At 44.9% G+C, this 16,022-nt stretch overlaps 1 protein-coding gene across 4 annotated transcripts in view; it reads left to right on the top strand.

The window, feature by feature from the left end:
* LOC139574753 (neuroligin-3-like) overlaps positions 1 to 16,022 on the top strand; it is a 451,466-nt gene that overhangs the window by 409,559 nt on the left and 25,885 nt on the right. The gene's annotated exons all lie outside the window — the stretch shown is intronic.

The raw sequence follows: 16,022 nt of genomic DNA, 5'->3' as shown, positions 1-16,022 counted from the left end.
CAGATGGACCTAGTCCCCATTCTCCCATTCTGACAGAGCAGACAGACGGAACCAGTCCTCATTCTCTCATTCTGACAGAGCAGACAGATGGAACCAGTCCCCATTATCCCATTCTGACAGAGCAGACAGATGGACCTAGTCCCCATTCTCCCATTCTGACAGAGCAGACAGACGGAACCAGTCCTCATTCTCTCATTCTGACAGAGCAGACAGATGGAACCAGTCCCCATTATCCCATTCTGACAGAGCAGACAGACGGAACCAGTCCTCATTCTCTCATTCTGACAGAGCAGACAGATGGAACCAGTCCCCATTACCCCATTCTGACAGAGCAGACAGATGGAACCAGTCCCCATTCTCCCATTCTGACAGAGCAGACAGATGGAACCAGTCCCCATTATCCCATTCTGACAGAGCAGACAGATAGAACCAGTCCCCATTACCCCATTCTGACAGAGCAGACAGATGGAACCAGTCCCCATTATCCCATTCTGACAGAGCAGACAGATGGAACCAGTCCCCATTACCCCATTCTGACAGAGCAGACAGATGGAACCAGTCCCCATTACCCCATTCTGACAGAGCAGACAGATGGAACCAGTCCCCATTATCCCATTCTGACAGAGCAGACAGATGGAACCAGTCCCCATTATCCCATTATCTCCTACAGCGCGTTGCTTTCACACCCTGAGACGGTCCGCAGACAAAGGATGCATCCCAAATGGCACTCTATTCCCTTTATAGCCCAATGGGCCCTGGTCAAAAGTAGTGCACTGCATAGGGAATAGGGTGTCATTTAGGACACAAACAAACACTCTTATTCACTAGACAGCACAAATCAAAAAATCCTGACGTGGAGGGAATTTTGTGGCCAAACAGCAAGGTACATTATGGAGGTGCTGAATGAGAGGTAACTTTATATTATGGAGGGGGTGAATGAGAGGTAACTTTATATTATGGAGGGGGTGAATGAGAGGTAACTTTATATTATGGAGGGGGTGAATGAGAGGTAACTTTATATTATGGAGGGGGTGAATGAGAGGTAACTTTATATTATGGAGGGGGTGAATGAGAGGTAACTTTATATTATGGAGGGAGTGAATGAGAGGTAACTTTATATTATGGAGGGGGTGAATGAGAGGTAACTTTATATTATGGAGGGGGTGAATGAGAGGTAACTTTATATTATGGAGGGGGTGAATGAGAGGTAACTTTATATTATGGAGGGGGTGAATGAGAGGTAACTTTATATTATGGAGGGGGTGAATGAGAGGTAACTTTATATTATGGAGGGGGTGAATGAGAGGTAACTTTATATTATGGAGGGGGTGAATGAGAGGTAACTTTATATTATGGAGGGGGTGAATGAGAGAAAACTTTATATTATGGAGGGGGTGAATGAGAGGTAACTTTATATTATGGAGGGGGTGAATGAGAGGTAACTTCATATTATGGAGGGGGTGAATGAGATGTAACTTCATATTATGGAGGGGGTGAATGAGAGGTAACTTTATATTATGGAGGGGGTGAATGAGAGGTAACTTTATATTATGGAGGGGGTGAATGAGAGGTAACTTTATATTATGGAGGGAGTGAATGAGAGGTAACTTTATATTATGGAGGGGGTGAATGAGAGGTAACTTTATATTATGGAGGGGGTGAATGAGAGGTAACTTTATATTATGGAGGGGGTGAATGAGAGGTAACTTTATATTATGGAGGGGGTGAATGAGAGGTAACTTTATATTATGGAGGGGGTGAATGAGAGGTAACTTTATATTATGGAGGGGGTGAATGAGAGGTAACTTTATATTATGGAGGGGGTGAATGAGAGGTAACTTTATATTATGGAGGGGGTGAATGAGAGGTAACTTTATATTATGGAGGGGGTGAATGAGAGGTAACTTTATATTATGGAGGTGCTGAATGAGAGGTAACTTTATATTATGGAGGGGGTGAATGAGAGGTAACTTTATATTATGGAGGTGCTGAATGAGAGGTAACTTTATATTATGGAGGGGGTGAATGAGAGGTAACTTTATATTATGGAGGTGCTGAATGAGAGGTAACTTTATATTATGGAGGGGGTGAATGAGAGGTAACTTTATATTATGGAGGGGGTGAATGAGAGTTAACTTTATATTATGGAGGGGGTGAATGAGAGGTAACTTTATATTATGGAGGTGCTGAATGAGAGGTAACTTTATATTATGGAGGGGGTGAATGAGAGGTAACTTTATATTATGGAGGTGCTGAATGAGAGGTAACTTTATATTATGGAGGGGGTGAATGAGAGGTAACTTTATATTATGGAGGTGCTGAATGAGAGGTAACTTTATATTATGGAGGGGGTGAATGAGAGGTAACTTTATATTATGGAGGGGGTGAATGAGAGTTAACTTTATATTATGGAGGGGGTGAATGAGAGGTAACTTTATATTATGGAGGTGCTGAATGAGAGGTAACTTTATATTATGGAGGGGGTGAATGAGAGGTAACTTTATATTATGGAGGTGCTGAATGAGAGGTAACTTTATATTATGGAGGGGGTGAATGAGAGGTAACTTTATATTATGGAGGTGCTGAATGAGAGGTAACTTTATATTATGGAGGGGGTGAATGAGAGGTAACTTTATATTATGGAGGTGCTGAATGAGAGGTAACTTTATATTATGGAGGGGGTGAATGAGAGGTAACTTTATATTATGGAGGGGGTGAATGAGAGTTAACTTTATATTATGGAGGGGGTGAATGAGAGGTAACTTTATATTATGGAGGTGCTGAATGAGAGGTAACTTTATATTATGGAGGGGGTGAATGAGAGGTAACTTTATATTATGGAGGTGCTGAATGAGAGGTAACTTTATATTATGGAGGGGGTGAATGAGAGGTAACTTTATATTATGGAGGTGCTGAATGAGAGGTAACTTTATATTATGGAGGGGGTGAATGAGAGGTAACTTTATATTATGGAGGGGGTGAATGAGAGTTAACTTTATATTATGGAGGGGGTGAATGAGAGGTAACTTTATATTATGGAGGTGCTGAATGAGAGGTAACTTTATATTATGGAGGGGGTGAATGAGAGGTAACTTTATATTATGGAGGTGCTGAATGAGAGGTAACTTTATATTATGGAGGGGGTGAATGAGAGGTAACTTTATATTATGGAGGTGCTGAATGAGAGGTAACTTTATATTATGGAGGGGGTGAATGGCTTTGACACCCTCAGAAATGCTCTCTATATTCAGGCGTACAATCATCTCAGACACATTCTCAAGCAGCAAAAGCATCACTGTATTTGCACAACAATAGTACCTGGCCTGCATCTCGTCGGAATAACAAGCAGATCATACTTCAGTGTAACATCGCTATCTATCTACGGCTGTCTGCCTCTCTGGGACTCAAACACAGCGTTTCCCTTCTGACTCTGGCTCTTACTCTCTATAGGCCATGAAGGGTGATACTGGGGTGAGATGAGGGGTAATGTACACACACCCCCCCCGCCACACACACACACACACACACACACACACATACATTTATATACAACATCTAGTCTCTCCTATAGGCCTGTACAGTGGCATTATACATTATGGAGTGTGAGTTTCTCAGCCTGCAGGCCTCACTGTGAGATTGTGTTGCTGTTGCAGTTTTAAAGCCAATTCCCTGTAATTCTACACATTTTGCCAATACAAAATGTGTAGAATTGGCGCTACAGAGGGTAGTGCATACGGCCCAGTACATCACTGGGGCCAAGCTTCCTGCCATTCAGGACCTCTATACTAGGCGGTGTCAGAGGAAGGCCCAAAAAAATCAGACTCCAGCCATCCGTCATAGTTTGTTCTCTCTGCTACCGCACTGCAAGAGGTACCGGAGCGCCAAGTCTAGGACCAAAAGGCTCCTTAAGAGCTTCTACCCCCAAGCCATAGGACTGCTGAACAATTAATCAAATGGCCATCCTGACTATCTACATTGACCCCCTTTGTTTTTACACTGCTGCTACTCGCTGTTTATTATCTATGCATAGTCCCTTTACCCCCACCTACATATTATCTCGACTAACCTGTACCCCCGTACATTGACTCAGTACCAGTACCCACTGTTTACAGTCTCATTATTGTTATTTTGTTGTGTTCATTATATATATATATATGTTTTACTTTTGTTTATTTAGTAAGTCTATTTCTTGAACTGCATTGTTGGTTAAGGGCTTGTAAGTAAGCATTTCACGGTGAGGTCTACACCTGTTGTATTTGGCACATGTGACAAATATGATTTGATTTATGCCATGTTAATGATATCTGAGGCAGAGTGACTAACAAAATCAATGGTGGGCCCCTGGAGGTCGGGGGGTAATATGGCAGAGACTAGTACTGGAGTCCATCACTGCCCTAACTGTAATGTTAGATCTGGCCAAAAACAAATATACTGTAGATTTATCATAATTTTTTGGAGGGGGGACTCAAACGGGGTCTCAACTTACTGTTCAGAGTTAGAACAGTAGAATAAACAAGATTACATTTTCAACATGTGGTTTTGCATCAGCAGTTGTTCCTCTTGTTTTGTTAGTCACGGAGACTCACTCAATTAGCCATGTCAGTAAAAATGTTTTAGATTGGTAAGTTAGCTGGCTAGACTCTCTCAACTTGTAGTAATCATGGCCGAATACCGACCGGGCGCTCAGGGCAAACAACTGAATCTTGCTGGTGCGCACTTGCATTAACGGGTAACTACATCCAAAAACTACATTTCTTACATTTTTCCACAGACCTCAAACGTGGTCTCCTGATGTGGTTTAAGCATTGTTGTCACACCCTGGCCTTAGTTATCTTTGTTTTCGGTGTGGTACATCCCAGCTCCTCATATCGGCCGGGCTAGAGTGGGCATCGAGCCAGGTGCCATGAAGCCGGCTCAACGCACCTGGTCTCCAGGGCGTCTCCTCGGGCCGGTGTACATGGCACCAGCCTTACGCATGGTGTCCCCGGTTCGCCAGCACAGCCCAGTGCGGGTTATTCCACCTCCCCGCACTGGCCTGGCTACGGGGAGCATTAAACCAGGTAAGGTTGGGCAGGCTCGGTGCTCAAGAGCTCCAGTACGTCTTCACGGTCCGGTCTATCCGGTGCCACCTCCTCGCCCCAGCCCATTACCACCAGTGCCAACACCACGCAACAGGCTTCCAGTGCGTCTCCAGAGCCCTGTTCCTCCTCCACGCACTCGCCCTGTGGTGCGTGTCTCCAGCCCGGTACCACCAGTTCCGGCACCACGCACCAAGCCTCCTGTGCGTCTCCAGAGCCCTGTACGTCCTGTTGCTGCTCCCCGCACTAGCTTGCTCCCCGCACTAGCCTTGCAGGTGCCCCAGGTCTACTGTGCGCCTCAGCAGGCCAGAATCTGCCCGTCTGCCCAGCGCCGCCTGCGCTGCCCGTCTGCCCAGCGCCGCCTGCGCTGCCCGTCTGCCCAGCACCGTCTGAGCTGCCCGTCTGCCCAGTGCCGTCTGAGCTGCCCGTCTGCCCAGAGCCGCCTGTGCTGTCTGTCTGCCCAGCGCTGTCAAAGCCGCCCGTCTGTCCTGAGCCGTCTGAGACGCCCGTCCGTCCGGAGCTGTCAGAGCAGCCCGTCTGTCCAGAGCCGTCAGAGCCGCCAGTCAGTCCTGAGCCGCCAGAGCCGCCCGCCAGTCAGGAGCCGCCAGAGCCGCCCGCCAGTCAGGAGCCGCCAGAGCCGCCCGCCAGACAGGAGCCGCCAGAGCCGCCCGCCAGTCAGGAGCCGCCAGAGCCGCCCGCCAGTCAGGGGCTGCCAGAGCCGCCCGCCAGTTAGGAGCTGCCAGAGCCGCCCGCCAGTCAGGAGCTGCCAGAGCCGCCCGCCAGTCCGGAGCTGCCCCTCAGTCCAGCGCTGCCCCTCAGTCCGGCGCTGCCCCTCAGTCCGGAGCTGCCCCTCCGTCCAGTGGTGCCCTCTAGGATGGTCTTCAGTCCGGGACTCGCTGTAAGGGTCCAGAGGCACCACCAAAGCGGGTATTGACTATGGTGGAGTGGGGTCCACGTCCCGCACCCGAGCCCACGCCGTGAGAAGGCCCACCCGGAACCTCCCCTTCTGTGTCAGGTTTTGCGGCCGGAGTCCGCACCTTTGGGGGGGGGTGTACAGTCACACCCTGGCCTTAGTTATCTTTGTTTTCTTTATTATTTTAGTTAGGTCAGGGTGTGACATGGGGGATGTATGTGTTTTGTATTGTCTAGGGTTTTTTGTATGTTTATGGGGCAGTATTCAGTCTAGGTGTATGTATGTCTATGGTTGCCTAGATTGGTTCTCAATTAGAGACAGCTGTCTATCGTTGTCTCTGATTGGGAACCATATTTAGGCAGCCATATTCATTAGGTAGTTCGTGGGTGATTGTCTATGTCTATGTGTAGTGTTTAGTGTCAGCACACATTGTTTATATAGCTTCACGTTTGTTGTTTTGTTTAGTTTTGTATAGTGTTCTTCGTTTTCGTCTTCAATAAAAATAAGAATGTATTGTTATCACGCTGCGCCTTGGTCCTCCTCTCTTCCACAATACGACGATCGTGACAATTGTTGTGGACTTTGAACATCCAGCTCATTTTCTATATAAAAAGGGGTTATTTTGAAAGCAAAAACCTGAAAGAAACTGTGAAAAACTGAAACCTGAAAACTAAATGGAGAAAACAATATTTGGAGAAAAAAAAGCAGGCCCCTACTCATATCTCTGAGGTGAAACAGGTACCAGCGGCAAAATATCAGCTTTGATTCCAGATATGATTGTTATCATGAGTGACAAGGCGAGATTGATTTACCCACAATAACACTGTTATTGTCATTCCCCTATTCTCCCATTCTCAGGACAAGCTAGCCGTCATAAATGAACGGGCTTCTGCTGTACGTGTGGATGTCATTGTTAAAAGGTGTCATACAAATCCTGTTATCCTTCTGCCTTCTCAGAAGGTCACGGCCACAATACACTATAACATGCATCCATTTTGAATTTGGTCTGCTGTCTGCCCACGTGTCACTGCAGTGTAAAGATAATGATTGTAAGAACCAGGTTGTCTGATATTAGTATTTTCTTCATCTCTGCTGTATGTTACAGCTATGCAGATGAAAGCTAGACACGTGGGATTGCCATCCCGCTGAAACGTCATGGACTGATAATGGGATTATTAGGAGTTAGACACTCCTACAGAGGGAAATAGCATGTCTCAACTAAGCCTGGAAGATTATGTAGAAGGTCAGAAATGTAAGTTGGACAGCGTGAATGTGAGTGTTAAGAAAACACAGGCTAACCGGCGTAGGTAAAAGTGAAGATAACATTACTAGGTAGAATATATTTCAAACAAAACATTTGTGTATTGGCATTATCAAACAATGGATGGAAATGATACTGTTAAAAAGATGAACCATTTCCTGTAAAACTCTCGTTACGTACGCCTCTAGGAAGAGGGAACGCAACACCCTGCTACAACTCAACTCCCTGTGGACTGAGAGGTATGGGAGGTGTGAGTAAGGATGACAAAAGGAGAGCATTTACAGTTTACTAGGAATTTATTCCTTCACACGGTAAATTTGGGGAAAAGGGGTTGAACGGAACCAAAGCAAAGAAAGTAAATGTCAAAGCCCCCTCTTCTACTTTACCTGCCTACCCACTACTTACCTAACTAGCACCACCTGGCGCACTAACCAAAATACAGGGGATGGTCCGCCCAGGTCTTACCTAGTGTGCATAGACAGAGTAAATACTATGGGTATATGTATGCCCGCGGGCCTCTTGCCTAAGCACTCCCAAGGTGCCTTCCCCCCTGGGAACAAGTGAAACAGAATATTACAAACAATTTCACAATCAAAAACAGTCATTTTGTCATAGACATACCTTGATAGGACCGGCTACAAAATACTGGCAACAATTTATACCTCTGTGCAACAACGAAAACACAGGACACACCAAGACGCACTCTCTCAGCAACACTAACCAACATACAGGACATACCAAGACGCTCTCTCTCAGCAACACTAACCAACATACAGGACACACTAATCATCTCCTCTGACAAAGGAACACTGACTTTTCTAGCTTCAGAAGGAGTTGGTAATTAAAGACGGCTGTTTCTGACGAGAGAGCGGGGTCAGCTCCAATTATCAATGGGGCCGACCAATCAGCTGCTTGGGGAGAATTTCAGGAAGCCATTTCCTGAAATACACACTCACAAATACACAAACAACAACACAGAAACTGGGGAACGTAACATCTTCTATGTAGAGTCCACTGTATTATGATAGTCGCCATCTTGCTTTCTGTTAGAGCATCTATCATCATTTACATCCTCCATTTCTGATCGTTTATTTTCTAAAGATCAATCAATTCCTCCTTCTATCATCATGCTTACCGTCCCTCGAACACGAACATGTTATTATCTAGATAGTTATTATGTTATTTCAGAGTGGTCAATATTCCTTCCTCATTCCCATGATCCTCTACTCTGGGTGTTGCATGATGTGTGTGTGTGTGTGTGTGTGTGTGTGTGTGTGTGTGTGTGTGTGTGTGTGTGTGTGTGTGTGTGTGTGTGTGTGTGTGTGTGTGTGTGTGTGTGTGTGTGTGTGTGTGTGTGTGTGTGTGTGTGTGTGTGTGTGTGTGTGTGTGTGTGTTGTATAAAGTATGTAATTCATTGCATCTGTAATAAAAGCTCTTTGCATTTCACATTTATGGTCTTCAATAAGACAGACATCTTCATCAAGATGAGAGCTGACCTGAGGACACACACATACACACACACACACACACACACACACACACACACACACACACACACACACACACACACACACACACACACACACACACACACACACACACACACACACACACACACACACACACACACACACACACAGCAGGCTCAGTCGTTAATGTAGAGACGTTTCATTAAAGGGGAGCGGCTCCTCAGATGCAGAGCTTTTAGCCTGATTACTTACAGGAAGAGAAAGTAAAACGAACGGAACAAACGAAAGGAACAAACGACCTTCACCGGCCGCCTCCACCGATTGCCATTCCCCCACGCGCGCACACACACATAGACACACACAGACACATACTCACGCACACACAGACACACTGGAGTCCAGTCAAATCCTCGACCATTTAATATTCCACCGGCACGCTGCTAAAGTCATCTCTCATTTGACATCAGAATTATTATTAGGACAGAGGAAGAGAAAAGGCACATCTGTATGTTCAATTAGAAAATGGCCGACACCAGACAGATAATAACACAGCAGATTGGCTAACGCCCTTCCTTGAGCCACTCACTGTTTGAAGACTGGTGAAAAGAGGACGAAGGAGAGAGAGAGAAGGGAGAGAGAGAGAGAGGGATGGGGAGAGAGTGTGAGAAAGAGGGAGAGAGAGAGAGAGAGAAATTGAAGAGAGAGATTGAAGAGAAAGAGAGAGGTTTTCCTCTCTAGGGACCCAACTGTTGAATCATCAGTTACAGGTTTTTCCAACTGCTTATACACAAATTTTTTCATGTCACATTTTTTAAACCTCTCACTCAAAGTGCAAAACTACACACCAAATATCCAAAACCATAAGCTATTTCTCAGCCTTTGACTCAGTTGTCAATTGCATAAAACACTTTTTTCAAAACACTACACACAATTCTCTACCTAAAACACAAAAATCTAACAGAAAGTGACCTGCTTTCCTTTTCCAAACACAACCAATCAAAATGCTACACTTATTCACCAGGTCACACACACACTCCTCACATGTGCAAACACTAATAGCTTAACTGATCACTAACCAATCACTGCTTTACTGTAGTATAGGCCTATAAATAGGTCAAAGGTCAGATTACCTGTTTTGAACAATGGATGCCAACAATGGACAGAGAGCAAGAGGAGTAGGAGGGAGAGGAAGAGGACGAGAGCAAAGAAGAGAAGGAAGGAGAGCCATCTCTGATGAGATTAGGGCAACACTTGTTGACCATGTGATCAACCACGGTTTGACCATGAGAGAGGCTGGACTAAGGACTAAGAGTCCAGCCCAACTTGAGTCGATTTACAGTGGCGTCCATAATTCGAACCTTCAGAAATGAGAACAGGTATGCAACTATCTAATGACTATTTTAGCATTACAGTAATGTACTGTAAAATACGTATGACTGCATAGTATTGCATTAACATTTGTAGCTCTAAGCCATCCATTTACTGCACTGCGTTGAATGAATGAGGTTGGTTATCATGCTGTACTACATTTCTTTGTAGATTGTTTACAGTTCCTATGCTGAACACATACTGTGTTTGAATTCTGTACAGAGTGGAAAGGCAAAGACATCATGGAGGACGAGGCCGCTTGTTTACAGATGTACAAGAGACTGCAATTATAAATATGGTTTTGGCCAACAATGCAATTAGGATTCGCGAGATAAGAGAGCATATCTTGAATAATGACACCATATTTAACAACATCAATGCTGTAAGCCTGTCGACCATACAACGCATCCTCCAACGGCACCGAGTGACGATGAAACAACTTTACAAGGTGCCATTTGAGAGAAACTCTGACAGAGTCAAGAATATGCGACATGACTTTGTAGAGGTATGTATGCAACACTACTTCCAGTACTTCAGACATGCCATATTTACTCATCTGTATATCCTTTTGTCTGTTACAGAGAATATTGGAGCTGGATGCCCAGGTAATTCGCCATTAATTTATTTATGTGGATGAGTTTGGCTTCAACCTCACCAAAACCAGGTGCCGCGGAAGAAATGTAATAGGACAGAGGGCAATTACCAATGTCCCTGGACAGCGTGGGGGTAATATAACTATGTGTGCTGCCATCACTCAAAACGGGGTCCTCCATCACAATGCCACACTGGGTCCGTACAACACCGGCCATATGCTCACTTTTCTGGATGCAATTTACACAATGCTTGTCCCTGATCCAGATCAGTAGCCTGCTAGATTTGTGGTTTTATGGGACAATGTCAGTTTTCACCAGGCTGTTCTGGTCCAAAACTGGTTTGCCACCCATCCACAATTTGTAGTTTTGTACCTACCCCCATATTCACCTTTTCTAAATCCCATAGAGGAATTCTTCTCAGCCTGGCGCTGGAAAGTGTATGATCGCCAACCCTATGCCCGCATGCCGCTTCTCCAGGCAATGGAGGACGCATGTGGGGACATGGAGGTTGCCTCTGTCCAAGGTTGGATACGCCATGCTAGGAGATACTTCCCTCGATGTTTGGCAAGAGAAAACGTATCTTGTGATGTGGACGAAGTATTGTGGCCAGACCTAGGCCGGAGAAGAGATGAAGCGTAGCTTAGCACTGGTGACTGCCCCCCCCTACCAATTCCTGGACTGCCCCCCCCCCCCCCCCCCCCGGGACCCCACACACACAATTGTGTTCTTTACTGTATTCTAAAGAATATACTTTTGGTTTACATATGTTTATGGTTTTGTTGTATGCTACTGTATACAACAGTAATGTTTGGCCTAATAAATATTTTCTGTTTCTACATTGCATTGGTGTTTACAGTGTACTTGTTACCCCTCTCAGCAGATGACTTTCACTGTAGAACATTGTATTGAAATGTAGATATAAGCCTATGAAAGACCAAAGAGCTTTAGATTTAGAACAACAGTGTTTACATGGTATATCCAAAAATGTACTATTATGACAGCAGTGTTTGCCATTTGATGCAAATGCTTCATTCTGACATGTGTTAATGGCATTTTGAATGCAGTGTTACATTTTGAAGGATATGTGAGGCATTTTGCATTTTGTGTGTGCAGTTTTTGGGAATTGTGTGTAGAGTTTTGAAAAAAGGAGACAGTTTTGAAAACGTGTGTAAGCAGTTGGAAAAAACTGTAATAGACTGGTCAGAAATTACTCTCCTGCAGAGAGAAAGAGAAAGAGACTCTGTTTTAATGACCAACCGTTCTATTCCTCTCCCTCCACAGTCTCAGAACAGTACCATTCCCTACTGCCTGGCCAGCAAGACAGCCATCTTATTAATAGCACCACACATACAGAACTGAACTGTAGAGGGGAGAGTTGAAACTGAGAAAGAGTCTCCCGGGTCCAGTTACCTGCTTTTATTGTCTGTTGACGGAAGGGAGAGAGTACAGTCGTGGCCAAAAGTTTTGAGAATGACACAAATATTAATTTTAACAAAATCTGCTGCCTCAGTTTGTATGATGGCAATTTACATATACTCCAGAATGTTATGAAGAGTGATCAGATGAATTGCAATTAATTGCAAAGTCCCTCTTTGCCATCCAAAAAAACATGACCACTGCATTTCAGCCCTGCCACAAAAGGACACAGGTGTGAGTGTTGACGAGGACAAGGCTGGAGATCACTCTGTCATGCTGATTGAGTTCGATTAACAGACTGGAAGCTTCAAAAGGAGGGTGGTGCTTGGAATCATTGTTCTTCCTCTATCAACCATGGTTACCTGCAAGGAAACACGTGCCATCATCATTGCTTTGCACAAAAAGGGCTTCACAGGCAAGGATATTGCTGTCAGTAAGATTGCAACCATTTGTCGGATCATCAAGAACTTCAAGGAGAGCAGCATAGAAGCCAATTCTCTCCAGGAAAAACATCAGGGACAGACTGATATTCTGCAAAAGGTACAGGGATTGGACTGCTGAGGACTGGGGTAAAGTCATTTTCTCTGATGAATCCCCTTTCCGATTGTTTGGGGCATTCGGAAAAAAGCTTGTCCGGAGAAGACAAGGTGAGCGCTACCATCAGTCCTTTGTCATGCCAACCGTAAAGCATCCTGAGACCATTCATGTGTGGGGTTGCTTCTCAGCCAAGGGAGTGGGCTCACTCACAATTTTGCCTAAGAACACAGCCATGAATAAAGAATGGTACCAACACATCCTCCGAGAGCAACTTCTCCCAACCATCCAGGAACAGTTTGGTGACGAACAATGCCTTTTCCAGCATGATGGAGCACCTTGCCATAAGGCAAAAGTGATAACTAAGTGGCTCGGTGAACAAAACATCGATATTTTGGGTCCATGGCCAGGAAACTCCCCAGACCTTAATCCCATTGAGAACTTGTGGTCAATCCTCAAGAGGCGGGTGGACAAACAAAAACCCACAAATTCTGACAAACTCCAAGCATTGATTATGCAAGAATGGGCTGCCATCAGTCAGGATGTAGCCCAGAAGTTAATTGACAGCATGCCAGGGCGGATTGCAGAGGTCTTGAAAAAGAAGGGTCAACACTGCAAATATTGACTCTTTGCATCAGCTTCATGTAATTGTCAATAAAAGCCTTTGACACTTATGAAATGCTTGTAATTAGCCGTTATTCCGCTCAGGAAGGAGACACCTTCTGTCTCCTAGAGATGAATTTACTTTGGTACGAAAAGTGCAAATCAATCCCAGAACAACAGCAAAGGACCCTGTGAAGATGCTGGAGGAAACAGGTACAAAAGTATCTATATCCACAGTAAAACAAGTCCTATATCGACATAACTTGAAAGGCCGCTCAGCAAGGAAGAAGCCACTGCTCCAAAACCGCCATAAAAAAGCCAGACTACAGTTTGCAACTGCACATGGGGACAAAGATCGTACTTTTTGGAGAAATGTCCTCTGGTCTGATGAAACAAAAATAGAACTGTTTGGCCATAATGACCATCGTTATGTTTGGAGGAAAAAGGGGGAGGCTTGCAAGAACACCATCCAAACCGTGAAGCACGGGGGTGGCAGCATCATGTTGTGTGGGTGCTTTGCTGCAGGAGGGACTGGTGCACTTCACAAAATAGATGAGGGAGGAAAATGATGTGGATATATTGAAGCAACATCTCAAAACATCAGTCAGGAAATTAAAGCTTGGTCGCAAATGGGTCTGCCAAATGGACAATGACCCCAAGCATACTTCCAAAGTTGTGGCAAAATGGCTTAAGAACAACAAAGTCAAGATATTGAAGTGGCCATCACAAAGCCCTGACCTCAATCCTACAGAAAATGTGTGGGCAGAACTGAAAAAGCGTGAGCGAGCAAGGAGACCTAGACACCTGACTCAGTTAGACCAGCTCTGTCAGGAGGAATGGGCCAAAATTCACCCAACTTATTGTGGGAAGCTTGTGGAAGGCTACCCGAAACGTTTGACCCAAGTTAAACAATTTATAGACAATGCTACCAAATACTAATTGGGAGTATGTAAACTTCTGACCCACTGGGAATGTGATGAAAGAAATAAAAGCTGAAATAAATCATTCTCTCTGCTATTATTCTGACATTTCACATTCTTAAAAAAAAGTGGTGATCCTAACTGACCTCAGACAGGGAATTTTTACTGGGATTAAATGTCAGGAATTGTGATAAACTGAGTTTGAATGTATTTGGCTAAGGTGTACCTAAACATCCGACTTCAACTGTGCACACACACACATACATCACACACACGTACACACATACCGCACACACACACACACACACACACACACACCTACACATGCACACACACACATACATCACACACACACACACACACACACACACACACACACACACACACACACACACACACACACACACACACACACACACACACACACACAAACACACACATCCACACACATCCACACACACACACACACACACTTAACCACACGCTCACACACACACAGAGCTAGACAGATTATTTGTAGCACTCCAGCCACAGCTCACTGTAGTAGTTAGTGATCGTTACTTTAAGAGGTGTGTCTGTGTAATTCTGGAGGAGGTGTGCACCTGAGTTGACAGGCTGAGGTATTATGTGAGAAATATGAAAAGTCAAATTTAGATAATTGTTATTACTGATGACTTCTAAGGTATGTAGTTGTGTGGAAAGACTCAGCGAAGGTCACAGGTCAAGAAAATATAACTATACAATAAAAAAAACTGTGGAGGTTGACCTCTGTAACTTCCACATTCCAGCCTGTAACGCTGGATAAAACGTGCTCAAAACAGAGAGGTGGAAACAGCTCAGCGAGCTGCTACATGGATACGGTGTTATTCAGGGATGTTTGGCATCGAATGCTTACTGTGTATGTGAGTCCCCTTTCATGAGGTGTATAGATGTCCTGTCTAGCAGCTGGCTCTGACAGACACACATACTGAGTCCCAAATTATACCCTGGCCCCATATCTAGTACCCTACTTTTGACCAGGGTCCATAGCTCTTTATAGGGAATAGGGTGCCTTTTGGGTATCACCCCTGCCAGCAGAGCAGATTACTAGGTTATAGAGATGAATGTTTCTGACACACACACACACACACACACACACACACACACACACACACACACACACACACACACACACACACACACACACACACACACACACACACACACACACACACACACACACACACACACACACACACACACACACACACACACACACACACACACACACACTCATCTCTGTCTGTCTGTCTCTGTCTGTCTGTCTGTCTGTCTGTCTGTCTGTCTGTCTGTCTGTCTGTCTGTCTGTCTGTCTGTCTGTCTGTCAGTAAGAGCAGGACATCTGTCCTCTCGTTATTACACTGAGATGTTTTATCTATGTGGGTTGGGTAGACTGGAAGGATTCTATGTGGGTTGGGTAGACTGGAAGGATTCTATGTGGGTTGGGTAGACTGGAAGGATTCTATGTGGGTTGGGTAGACTGGAAGGATTCTATGTGGGTTGGGTAGACTGGAAGGATTCTATGTGGGTTGGGTAGACTGGAAGGATTCTATGTGGGTTGGGTAGACTGGAAGGATTCTATGTGGGTTGGGTAGACTGGAAGGATTCTATGTGGGTTGGGTAGACTGGAAGGATTCTATGTGGGTTGGGTAGACTGGAAGGATTCTATGTGGGTTGGGTAGACTGGAAGGATTCTATGTGGGTTGGGTAGACTGGAAGGATTCTATGTGGGTTGGGTAGACTGGAAGGATTCTATGTGGGTTGGGTAGACTGGAAGGATTCTATGTGGGTTGGGTAGACTGGAAGGATTCTATGTGGGTTGGGTAGA

This window comes from Salvelinus alpinus, chromosome 4, assembly GCF_045679555.1.
Source record: "Salvelinus alpinus chromosome 4, SLU_Salpinus.1, whole genome shotgun sequence".
NCBI lineage: Eukaryota > Metazoa > Chordata > Actinopteri > Salmoniformes > Salmonidae > Salvelinus > Salvelinus alpinus.
This window is presented reverse-complemented; position numbering and strand designations above follow the sequence as displayed.